Genomic DNA, 12,544 nt, shown 5'->3' with positions numbered 1-12,544 from the left:
TTATGAACTCCCATTTTTACCCCATATACAGATTGCAGAATCACATCAGTTACACATCTGTTGATTTACATATTGCCATACTAGTGTCTGTTGTGTTCTGCTGCCTTTCCTATCCTCTACTATACCCCCTCCCCTCCCCTCCCCTCCCCTCTTCTCTCTCTACCCCCTCTACTGTAATTCATTTCTCCCCCTTGTATTTTTCCCCTTTCCCCTCACTTCCTCTTGTATGTAATTTTGTATAACCCTGAGGGTCTCCTTCCATTTCCATGCAATTTCCCTTCTCTCTCCCTTTCCCTCCCACCTCTCATCCCTGTTTAATGTTAATCATCTTCTCATGCTCTTCGTCCCTACTCTGTTCTTAGTCACTCTCCTTATGTCAAAGAAGACATTTGGCATTTATTTTTTAGGGATTGGCTAGCTTCACTTAGCATAATCTGCTCTAATGCCATCCATTTCCCTGCAAATTCTATGATTTTGTCATTTTTTAATGCAGAGTAATACTCCATTGTGTATAAATGCCACATTTTTTTTTTATCCATTCGTCTATTGAAGGGCATCAAGGTTGGTTCCACAGTCTTGCTATTGTGAATTGTGCTGCTATGAACATCGATGTAGCAGTGTCCCTGTAGCATGCTCTTTTTAGGTCTTTAGGGAATAGACCAAGAAGGGGAATAGCTGGGTCAAATGGTGGTTCCATTCCCAGCTTTCCAAGAAATCTCCATACTGCTTTCCAAATTGGCTGCACCAATTTGCAGTCCCACCAGCAATGTACAAGTGTACCCTTTTCCCCACATCCTCGCCAGCACTTGTTGTTGTTTGACTTCATAATGGCTGCCAATCTTACTGGAGTGAGATGGTATCTTAGGGTGGTTTTGATTTGCATTTCTCTGACTGCTAGAGATGGTGAGCATTTTTTCATGTACATGTTGATTGATTGTATGTCCTCCTCTGAGAAGTGTCTGTTCAGGTATTTGGCCCATTTGTTGATTGGGTTATTTGTTTTCTTATTGTTTAATTTTTTGAGTTCTTTGTATACTCTGGATATTAGGGCTCTATCTGAAGTGTGAGGAGTAAAGATTTGTTCCCAGGATGTAGGCTCCCTATTTACCTCTCTTATTGTTTCTTTTGCTGAGAAAAAACTTTTTAGTTTGAGTAAGTCCCATTTGTTGATTCTAGTTATTAACTCTTGTGCTATGGGTGTCCTATTGAGGAATTTGGAGCCCGACCCCACAGTATGTAGATCGTAGCCAACTTTTTCTTCTATCAGATGCCATGTCTCTGATTTGATATCAAGCTCCTTGATCCATTTTGAGTTAACTTTTGTGCATGGCGAGAGAAAGGGATTCAGTTTCATTTTGTTGCATATGGATTTCCAGTTTTCCCAGCACCATTTGTTGAAGATGCTATCCTTCCTCCACTGCATGCTTTTAGCCCCTTTATCAAATATAAGATAGTTGTAGTTTTGTGGATTGGTTTCTGTGTCCTCTATTCTGTACCATTGGTCCACCCTCCTGTTTTGGTACCAGTACCATGCTGTTTTTGTTACTATTGCTCTGTAGTACAGTTTGAAGTCTGGTATCGCTATACCGCCTGATTCACACTTCCTGCTTAGCATTGTTTTTGCTATTCTGGGTCTTTTATTTTTCCATATGAATTTCATGATTGCTTTCTCTATTTCTACAAGAAATGCCGTTGGGATTTTGATTGGCATTGCATTAAACCTATAGAGAACTTTTGGTAATATTGCCATTTTGATGATGTTAGTTCTGCCTATCCATGAACAGGGTATATTTTTCCATCTTCTAAGATCTTCTTCTATTTCTCTCTTTAGGGTTCTGTAGTTTTCATTGTATAAGTCTTTCACCTCTTTTGCTAGGTTGATTCCCAAGTATTTTATTTTATTTTTATTTTTTTTTGAGGATATTGTGAATGGAGTGGTTGTCCTCATTTCCATTTCAGAGGATTTGTCGCTGATATACAGGAATGCCTTTGATTTATGCGTGTTGATTTTATATCCTGCCACTTTCCAGCCATTTATTTTAAAGAACCAGTTAAAAGATATTGCTGGAAAGTGCTGCCTCAAGGAATGCGTAACAGTCCTACCCTGTGTCAGAATTTGTGGTACAAGCTATCACACCTGTGAGGGAAAAATTCCCTAATGCATATATTATTCATTTTATGGATGACATACTTTTAGCTCATGCTAATTCAGATGTACTTTTAAAAAGTTTTGCCCAATTAGAGACTTCACTCACAGCAATGGGTTTGTGCATTGCACCTTAAAAGTTGCAAAAGACATCTCCTTTTCAATATCTAGGTCATGTGATCGAAGGACATACAATCTGTCCTCAAAACTTACAAATAATAGTCAAGGAGCTGCACACCCTTAATGATTTTCAAAAGTTATTAGGAGATATTAATTGGCTGAGGCCATCTTTAAAACTAACTACTTCAGATTTGAGTCCTTTATTCCTGATATTACAGGGAGATCCTTCTCCAACTTCTTCTCATCAGCTCACAGCAGAAGCAAGAACGGCTTTAAGGAAAGTTGAAATTGCTATTAAAAATGCTCAGTTTACTAGAATCAACCCACAAGAGCCTATATATTTATTGATATTTTCAACTGCTCACGCTCCTACAGGGGTGATATGACAAACATTGGGAGTTACTGAGTGAATTCATTTAGCCCACTCTTCTCAAAAGTCATTAACTCCTTTTCATGAGTTTGTTGCTGAATTAGTGATAAAGAGCAAAACAAGAGTTTTACAGCTCATTGGATCAGAACCTAATATTATAATCATTCCATTTTCTGTTCAACAGGCTGTTTCAAAATTCCAATTCTTGGCAAGTAGCTTTTGCTAATTTTCCTGGTCAGATAAAGAGTCATTATCCTTGGGATAAAATTATTCAATTCGCATTGGTAAAGCCATTCATATTTCCAAAGATTTTATGTGCACAACCAATATGGCACACTAACAGTATTCATTGATAGCTCAAGCTCAGGTAAAGCAGGTTTTTATAGTTATGCTCATACAGAGATAATACAAACCTCATATGCTTCTGCCCAAGGAGAAAAACAATAAGCTCTCATTTGTGCTTTAAGTTATTTTACAAATGAGTCCATCAATATTTATTCTGACAGCTTATGTGCAGTTGGAGTTATAAAAAAATATTGAAACTTGGATATTTCAGTTATTGGATATACGTCATCACAAGAGTTATTCAGTTTGTTTCATATCCTACAAAGGACAGTGCAAATGTGAAAGCACCCATATTTTATAGGTCACATACGGGCTCACACTAATCTTCCAGGGCCTCTAAATTCAGGTAATAAAAAATTAATAAATTGGTTGCTGTTTGTAAGCAAAGGTCTTTGAATGACTGTGCACAAGCTTCGCATTCTTTACATCATCAAAATGCTTCTAGCTTACATAAAAAACTTAATATTACTAGAGAGCAAGCTTGTCAATTGTATGTCACTGCCCCCCGTGTGTGAGACACACTCCATCTTTACCATCTGGTGTAAATCACTGTGGATTAAAACCAAATCAATTATGGTAAATGATGTAACTCACATTCCTCAATTTGGTAAACAATGTTATGTACATGTAATTGTAGATACTTATTCTAGGTTTATCTTTGCTATAGACCATGCAAAAGAAAATATTCAACATGTTATTTCTCATTGCCTAGCTGCCTTTGCAGTATTAGGATGCCCTTTACAGATTAATACTGATAATGCACCGGCTTATGTTAGCTCTACTTTTCAACAATTTTGCCAAGAGTTTCATATTGACCATAAAACAGGAATTCCTTATAACCCCCAAGGTCAAGCCATTGTGGAACGAGCTTATTTATCTATTAAGCTATAATTACAAAAACTAAAAGGGGGAAATAGGGCTAGGACTCCCCCAAATCACCTCAATCATGCTGTTTATTTTAAATTTTTTAAATTGTGACTCGGAAGGTCACACTGCAGCTGAGCGACACATGTCTTCCACAGCAACAGGCCCTTTAGGCCTAGTTTGGTGGAAGGACTTACAGACTGGTCAATGGAAAGGACCAGACACAGTGATTATGTGGGGCAGAGGTCATGCTTGGATTTTCCCAGAAGGTGCTTTTCATCCTATTTGGGTACCTGAACGTGCCATCAGGCATGGAGGAAATCGAACCAAGATTCAAATGACTGAAGATTGACCTAGAGAAGCCTTCCCTCAAAAAGAAGAAATCTCAAAGTAACTAACTGTATCTCCAGATATAATAGAGGGAAAGGAATGCTGATACATCATCAGCTCTTTTTTGTCTTATTGCCAGCTAATATTTCAGAGCCATGATATGCTGATGCTGGTTTTCAAGTTTTACAATAAATACATACCCAGCTAGCGAGACCTAAACGTGCTCTTGGACTTGTTGTAGTGGGAGTTGTTGCCTTTATTGTTTCAATGATCACAGTTTCGGTGGCCACATCTCAAAATATTCAACATGCAAATTTTCTTAATAATATGGCTCAGAATTCTTTCATCAATATTTATTTACCAAATAAATATTGATGAAAGGATTGAGACTATGCTAAATGCCTTAGAGGCTACTGTCATAAATATTGGTAATGAACTTTCAGCTTTGAAATTCAAGGAAAGACTTAACTCTTGCACTAGCAATAGGTATGTGTGTGTTACTGCTGCCAAATACAATGCTTCCCAATGGGATTGGGAAACGGTTAAAAACCATTTATTGGGTATTCAGCAAAATAATAATAACACCTTGGATTTTTTTGGAGCTCCATCATCATATTCAAGATATACAAAAAAAGTAAGATTGATTTTTCGGATCCTACTTCTTTAGCTGATCAAATACATAAATAATTGAATGACGTCAACCCTGGAAACATTCTTAAACATTCTACATGGTATATCCTTATATTGTTCTCTTTGCTACTAATTCTCTCTATAATTGTAGGATGGTGAGCCTTCAAAACAAAGATTCTGGGACTCGAAATAGTGACCCATCACCTGCTTTTCAAAGAAAGAAAAGGGAATATGTAGGGAGCCACTCTGAATGATTTGTGTTTCCGTCCCAGGGCGGAGAGGCTTTAATGGTCACTACATCTCATAGTGACTTGGACATTGCCCTGGTCCTAGAAGTTTGAAGACATGTCTTCAGATGTAGGTGTCACCCTACAGTCCTTGGGTGGAATTACACTCACATGTCCCTTGTAACTCCACCCCCTTCTTACCTTTTTTGGATGGAATATTCTAAGAATGAGGGTCCTCCCAATAAAAGCCCACTTCTGAACGTGCTGGCTCTCTCTCTCTCGCCAGCCTCTTGTGACTATCTCTCATTCTCCCATTTGGGGAGCTTGAGGCCAAGAGTGGAGGAGCCATCCTGAAGCTTGTTTAAAGGTAAAGTGTGTGTGTCTATGTTTTATTTGGTGTCCCTGGAAATTCACATGAATGAACTTAAGTTCAGCTGCCCCCACAGGCTGAGGGCAACAGTAGCCAGTGACTTTACCACTGAATTCAGGCTAGGCTAATCTGTGGAATGGTCCATATCCTTGCACTCATGTGAGGTCTGGCTACAGCAACCTTATCTAATGTCTGAGAAACTCAGGTCTCACACAACCTACCAATGAGCAGACACCCAGCAAGATCTGCAGGGATTATCTAGGCCTATGGAAGGGCAAAAAGCATTGATCAAACATTAGGCACTGACCTTGGTCTTAGAAGTGAATAAAGACTTGGGGAAGAGATGGAAAGGGAGAGGAGAAGCCAGGAGCTGTGGGCCCTCCACTGTCATTCACAAATTTATAAACCATATTTGTCTCTAACATTGGTGAGTGTTCCCAGATGGGCAAAGATCAAATCCACTTGGGATTTGCTTTAGAGTGAATCAGGCAGAGAATTTTAATCAGCATGTAGTTTCCTAGATAAGGAAAAAAAAAGTGATGGTCACTCATTTGAACCTTACTTTTGAACAAAAAATCATGACAAAATATATAACACAAGATCTATCATTATACCCATGTCAGCTTACATTTGGGTGGTGCTAAGCTGTGTTGAGCACGTTCATATTTTTGCTCAGTCAATGTCCAGAACCTTTTCCTGTTAAAAAACTGAAATTCTCTGCTTATGAACAATAAATCCTATTCATTCCTTCATTCCGCCCCTGAAACTCTCCATGGAGCTTTCTATTTCTACGACTTTGACTACACTAGGTATTCTGCACCAATGAAATCATATACGATTTAGACTTTTGTGCCCAACAGACTGTATTTGGCATGATGTCCTCAAGATTGATCTATGTTGCAGAAGGTGTCAGACTATGTTCTTTGTTAAGGCTGAATCATACTCCATTGTATCAACATGCCACAGTTTGTTCATGCGTTATCAGTCAATGGATTTGAGGTTGCTTCCACTACTTGGCTCTTTGCTGAGATGCTTTTAATATGTTCCCACTTGCCTTGACTCTCCAGTCCCATGCTCCTTCCAATGACATTGGCCTCAAGCTTTGCCCAGTTTGCAATGCTCCTGCCCCAAGTCCCTCTCCTGTAGAGGCATGATGCATGTTCTTTCAGTCCCTTGAATTTTCCAGGCTCATTTCTGATTCCCAGCCATTGTCGATGCTGACTTTCCTGCTCTACAGTACCCCTGTCCACCACGTGAACACCCATTCAGACTTTTCATTTCCCATTGAGCTGGTATTTCCCTAGGAGATCTTCACTCTTCCACCACTTTCTCCCATGCCACCATAAAAATGCCTGAATCTGCAAACCCCATTTTTTGGCACTACTGTTTCATGTAGAATATTTGATAATCAGGAGGAAAAACCCTTTTCACTTTTCCTGTTAATTCCTGGAAGTATTAATAGATGAAGCACTTGTTTGTTAAACAAGGGGCTGTTGACACTGAGTGTAAATCTGATATAGCCAGAGGCTGTTGTGTGCCTCTTGGGGAGAAAGACCAACAATTGGGGCTTGAGTATTATTCTGGCTGATAGAAGAGTGGAATTGAATTAGGCAAAGTTGCAAGGGATACCTGTGCTCTGGACAGAATACTATGCACATCAAGACAAAAAAACCTATCATTTTTTTTAAAGGGGAAACCGTTTCATGAATTTTGTTTCATTCTCAGTATTGCCAAGTAATTCTAGAGAGTTATGGCAATCACAATGACCCTGTCATGTCCACTAATAATGCAGGGCTGACATGTTTCTACAGCATTCTGAACACTTCATACATGTCAACCATTACATCATCCACCAATCCCATGAATTGAATGAGGAGGTCATGAACTCCACACACTCAACAGAGTAAAATGGTGAACTTTGTTACAGTTTAATAGTGCACTATGTTTACACATTATATTTGGGTTCGCTTTGACACAATCACACATGCATGGGATATAATTTGCTCCACTTCAGTCCCCAATGACTGTGATTTTCCTACCCTACTTTTCCCTCCTTAACTGCTAGTATTTATTTATTTAACTGCTAGTATTTATTTATTTATGCTTTATAGATATGCATTAAGGAGGAATCCACTGTGGTCTACTTATATTGCACACAGCATAAATTTGTTAATTTCTTCTGCATTTCCTTACCTTTCCCATCCATCTCCCTACTCCCTGGGTCTCCTTCTAGTCCTCTGAGCTTACCTCTATCTTTATGATATTAGAACCCCCACCTGGTTTTCCCTCTTACTTTACTCTAGATTCTGGATATAAGCAACAACATCTACCTGTATGCTTTCTGAGCCTGGTTTGTTTAAGTCAGCATGATGTTCACCAGTTCCATAGTTTTACTGCCAAATGCCATAATTTTGTTCTTCCTTATAAATTAGGAACTGTCCACTGTGTATATACACCATGATTTTTAATCCATGCACCTATTGATGGGTAGCTGTGTTATTTCCACATCTTTGTTCTTGTGAGTTATGCTATAATATTCATTGATGTGGCTGTATCACTATAGTATTTGACTTTAGAGATGTGTAAATACCAAGGAGTGGGATAGCTGGGTCACATGGGGTTTTTATTTGAAGCTTTTATGGGTAACCCATGCCAATTTCCAGAGTGTTTGTACTAATTTGCATGTCCACCATGGATGAGTGTCTCCATCCCCCCACATCCTCCCCAGCATATACTATTTGTGTTCTTGATGATTGTCGTTCTGATTGGAGTGAAAGGAAATCTCTATGTAGTTTTGATTTGCATTTCTGTGATAAGTAGGGATGTTGTTGAACATTTTTTCATGTATTTCTTGGCCATTTGTATTTCTTCTTCTGAGAAGTATGTGTTCAGTTCTCCTGGTAAAATTGTCAATTTGCTGGAATAAGTTCATGTGTCAGGATTGTGTTGACCCTTTGATATAAAGTTCCTTTGAAGCACACTATTGCCTAAACTTGTCCCCATTTGTGACCCATGTTCAAGCTCTCTGCTTGATCACACAGTGTTGCCAGATTCCATAGACTCAACTTTAGTCCATACCCTGGCTGTGCACGTATTGCTATTTATTATACTGATTTGAATTCTTTTGAATAAGTACCAAGGGGTGTTAGAGTTGGGTCACATGGTGACTCTGCTCCTAGTCTTTGAAGAACTTTCATCTGACATTTATTAATTGGAGTATTTGGTTATTTGGAAATAAGGTTTTTTTTAGTTCTTTTTACATTCTGTCAGAAGAGTCGCTGGCAAAGTTTTCTTCCCATTACTTGCATCTTCCTTCACAGACTTGCTTCCATTGCTCTGCAGAACTGGTTTAATTTGGTGTCTATTTATTGATTCATTGTTTGATTTCCTAAATTTTAGGAGACTTATTGAGGAAGTCAGTGCCAGGAACTATACGTCAGAGAATTGACCCTATGTCTTCTTATAACAGTTATAATGTTTCTGGTCTGGTTCTAGGTCTTTGACCCACTTTGTGTTGACTTTTATATTAAGGTGAAGTACAGGGATCTACTTCATCGATTTCTTGTAAAATCTCCATGGGTGACATGTTTGGACCACCCTAGCAGAGGGACTAGACAGGAAGGACAGATTGTAACAGTACTGTCAGAGCCTCCTGTGCCACCAGGGATAACTGCAGACCGTACACAGCAGGCACTCGAGGGCACTGGGGATAACAGTGACCAGTGAAGCACTGACTCATGGCTCACCCAGCATTTCCATATAGAGAACATGAACTTGGTTACCACTGGGAAGAAGCATAGTGCAGCACAGAGCTGGGCTTGGGGTCACCCAGGGATCACTGTAGTCCAGTGGATGCTAGACTCTGCTTTCCCTCAGACATAACACTGGTCCACGACAGGCCATTGACAGAAGTTCTGTACTGAGCATGGACTCTGGTGACACTGTGGGATCCAGCAGAGAGCAATAACTGGGGTCACATCTGCTGACAAATGTAGGCAGAGGGTGCTTCAGAGGAACTATATGTAAGTGTCATCACACTCTTGACACATGGATGCTTTCCAATAAAGTAACCATTTTACCAAAACTGCTAAATGGACACTTCTCAGAAGAAGAAATACAAATGGCCAACAAATATATGAAAAAACTGTTCAACATCCCTAGCAATCAGGGAAATGCAAATCAAAACGACATTGAGATTTCATCTCACTCCATCAGAATAACAATCATCAAGAACACAAATAATGAGTGCCATGGAGGATAGGGGGAAAGGGTACACTCAACATCGTGGGTGGAACTGCAAATTAGCACAGCCACTCTGGAAAGTCCTATGGACATTCCTCAAAAGACTAATGGAACCCCAAGGTGACCCAGCAATCCCACTCCTTGGTATTTACCCATCTCTAAAGTCAGTATACTAGAGCGACATTGCTGCATCAGTGTGGATAACAGCATCACTCACAAGAGCCATGTATTGGAAGTAGCCCAGGAACACATCAACAGGCGAATGGATTAAGAAAATATGGCATTATAGACACAGAGGAGAATTAGTAAGTCATGACAAAGAATGAAATTGTGGACTTTGCTGGTAAATGGATGTAACTGGAGATTGTCCTGCTAAGTGAAATAAGCCAGACTCAGAAAGTTAAAGGTTAAATGTCTTGCTCATATGCAGAAGATAGAGCAAAGTAAGGGGGGACTCTGGGGTGGGGGCTTTGATATCATAAAGATAGAGGGAAGGTGAGTGGAGAAGAAGAAATAGACTGAGGGGGTAGGGAGGGGTGGAAGGGCAAGCAAGTGCAGAATGAAATGGATAAAATTATGCCATGAGCATGTATAAATACACCACAGTGGGTTCACCTTCATGCATATTGATAACGCATGAATACATAAATAAATACTAGTAGGTAGAGGAGGAAAAGTGGGGACGGAGGGCATAGTCACTGGGCGCAGAATGGGAGTGAGTTAAATTCCATGTCTGTATGGCTATGTTAAAATGAACCCCACTGCAATGTTGAACCCCAGTGCACTAATAAGAGCTTAAGAAAGTTAAGCATTTTACACTGTCGGGTGGGTGGATTCAGGACTGCCTCATTCGTTCCATAGGCTTGGTGGGATGATGTAACGGGTCACAGGTATTAAATGTTCAGAATTCTACAGAGACATGTCAGCCCTCCATTACTGTTGGACATTCACAGTGTCACAGGGTCACTGTGAACGTGACATATTTCTCTAAAATTATCTGACAATACGAAGAATAAAACAAAATTCGTGAAATGGTTTTCCCTTTTAAAAAAGGTAGCTCTTGTGGCTGGGCTTGTGACGCCGTGCTAGAGCACTTGTCTAATATGTGTAAGGCCTGGGTTGAATTCTGAGCACCACACAAAATAAATACATAAATAAAAGGTTTAAATATAAATCATTAAATTTAAAAAAGGTAGCTCCTTTTCTTCATGTGCATATTATTCTGTCAGAGAACAGGTACCCCTCTGCAATTTTGCCTAATTGGATCCACTTTTCCTTCAGCCAGAATACTACTCATGCCCAGTTGTTGGTCATTCTCCCCAAGATACACTCAGTAGTCTGTGGCCACCTGAGATTTAGGGTCAGTATCAACAGCTCCTGGTGTCATACACAAGTGCTCAGTCTATTGATACACCCAAGAATTAAGAGGGAAAGTGGCAATGTTTTTGCTCCTGGTTATCATACATTCTACATGAAACACTGTTGCGTCCAATGTGGGGCTTACATTCATTAGATGGTTTTCATTTTAGCTGACAGAAGACCATGGGGACTGACAAAGATGTAGGTGCATCCTGAAGCATTCCTGGAATCAGTAGGTGGCTATTTATGGGCCCCCTGGGTGGGAATGTTGCTTGAACATGTGGAGCTGTTGGTCCCCGAGTCCCATGGCACTCAGAGTGCTCGACAAGGATGAAACAGAGCTTCGATGGATCCTTGATGTGGTAGATATGAAAACTCTCATCTAACCCCCTAAATCCTGACAGCATGAAACCCACTCCCACAGGTTAATCAGAAGGTAAAGGAGGACTGGACCCCGGAGTCAGTGACAGTCCACCTCATATCTGCTGCCTCTGAAGCAGGTTCCTGCCCTTTAGCCTGAGAGTCTTCAGTCCACTGTCCCTCTGTCTGCTTCCAGGCAATTATTTATACACTGTATCAGTCGGTTGCATGTAAAAATTCTACTTTGAAAAACTCTTCAAATGCAAATAAATGAGAAAGAGTGGCTTTCTCAGGTCTCAGGGATTCATCAGTGGGATTATTTTGCAGCACTTGCCATGGCGTCCTGTCATGAGATCATGTTGATGTCACAGGGCTCATGTTCTCTGTATGAGTCCAAAATTGATCAATACAGTGAAACTTTAAACCACCAGTCACAATTTGTTTTTATAACAGTTAATTTGACAAAAAAAAAAAGTTAATGATTCTTTTGAATCATTACTTTTTTTTTTTTTTTACTTTTGTTAAAGTAAGAGTAGGTTTAAAGTCCAATTTCACTATCTCCCATAAGGTCCAATGCTGTGAACCTCAGCACCGGGCACAGAGAAATCATCATCATGACAGATGGCTACCTGTGGTTTGAAGGGTTACCTTTCCCTTCTATTGATTACAGCTATGAAGGCCTAAAAGAAGCATGTACTAAATTTGGATAAAGGACGAAGATACAGTAATGGTGTCATACCCTAAGTCAGGTAAGGAAACTAGAAAGGAACTGTCCAGGAGAACGGCGAGGGCTGTGTTCCTCCCCTGCTCAGCAGATGGAGTTCATGACCTCTACAGCCAGTGAGCCCTGCTTGGGGGAGGAAGGGGCAGTGCCCCAGGCCACTTCCACTCAGACTAGGACACAGGGACATAAGTGCTCAGCAGGGGTCAGCTAAGCTACTGCAGGAAGATACAGGAGTGAATCCTAATGTCACCCAGGCATCTGTGTGGTGGCCTGGGAGGGGGGTGGCAGAGAATGACCAGTGGGCACTTAAGGGTGAAATACCAGCTCCATAGAAATGAAAGAGGGAGTGGGAGGCCATGGGATGAGGAGGGGGATTTTAGAGCAGGAGGGTCAGCATGGACAAGGGCTGGGAATCAGACAGGAGCCTGAGAAATTCAAGGGAGTGAAAGGACATGCA

Source organism: Marmota flaviventris, chromosome 18, assembly GCF_047511675.1.
Source record: "Marmota flaviventris isolate mMarFla1 chromosome 18, mMarFla1.hap1, whole genome shotgun sequence".
NCBI lineage: Eukaryota > Metazoa > Chordata > Mammalia > Rodentia > Sciuridae > Marmota > Marmota flaviventris.
Note: the sequence above shows the minus strand (reverse complement) of the source record.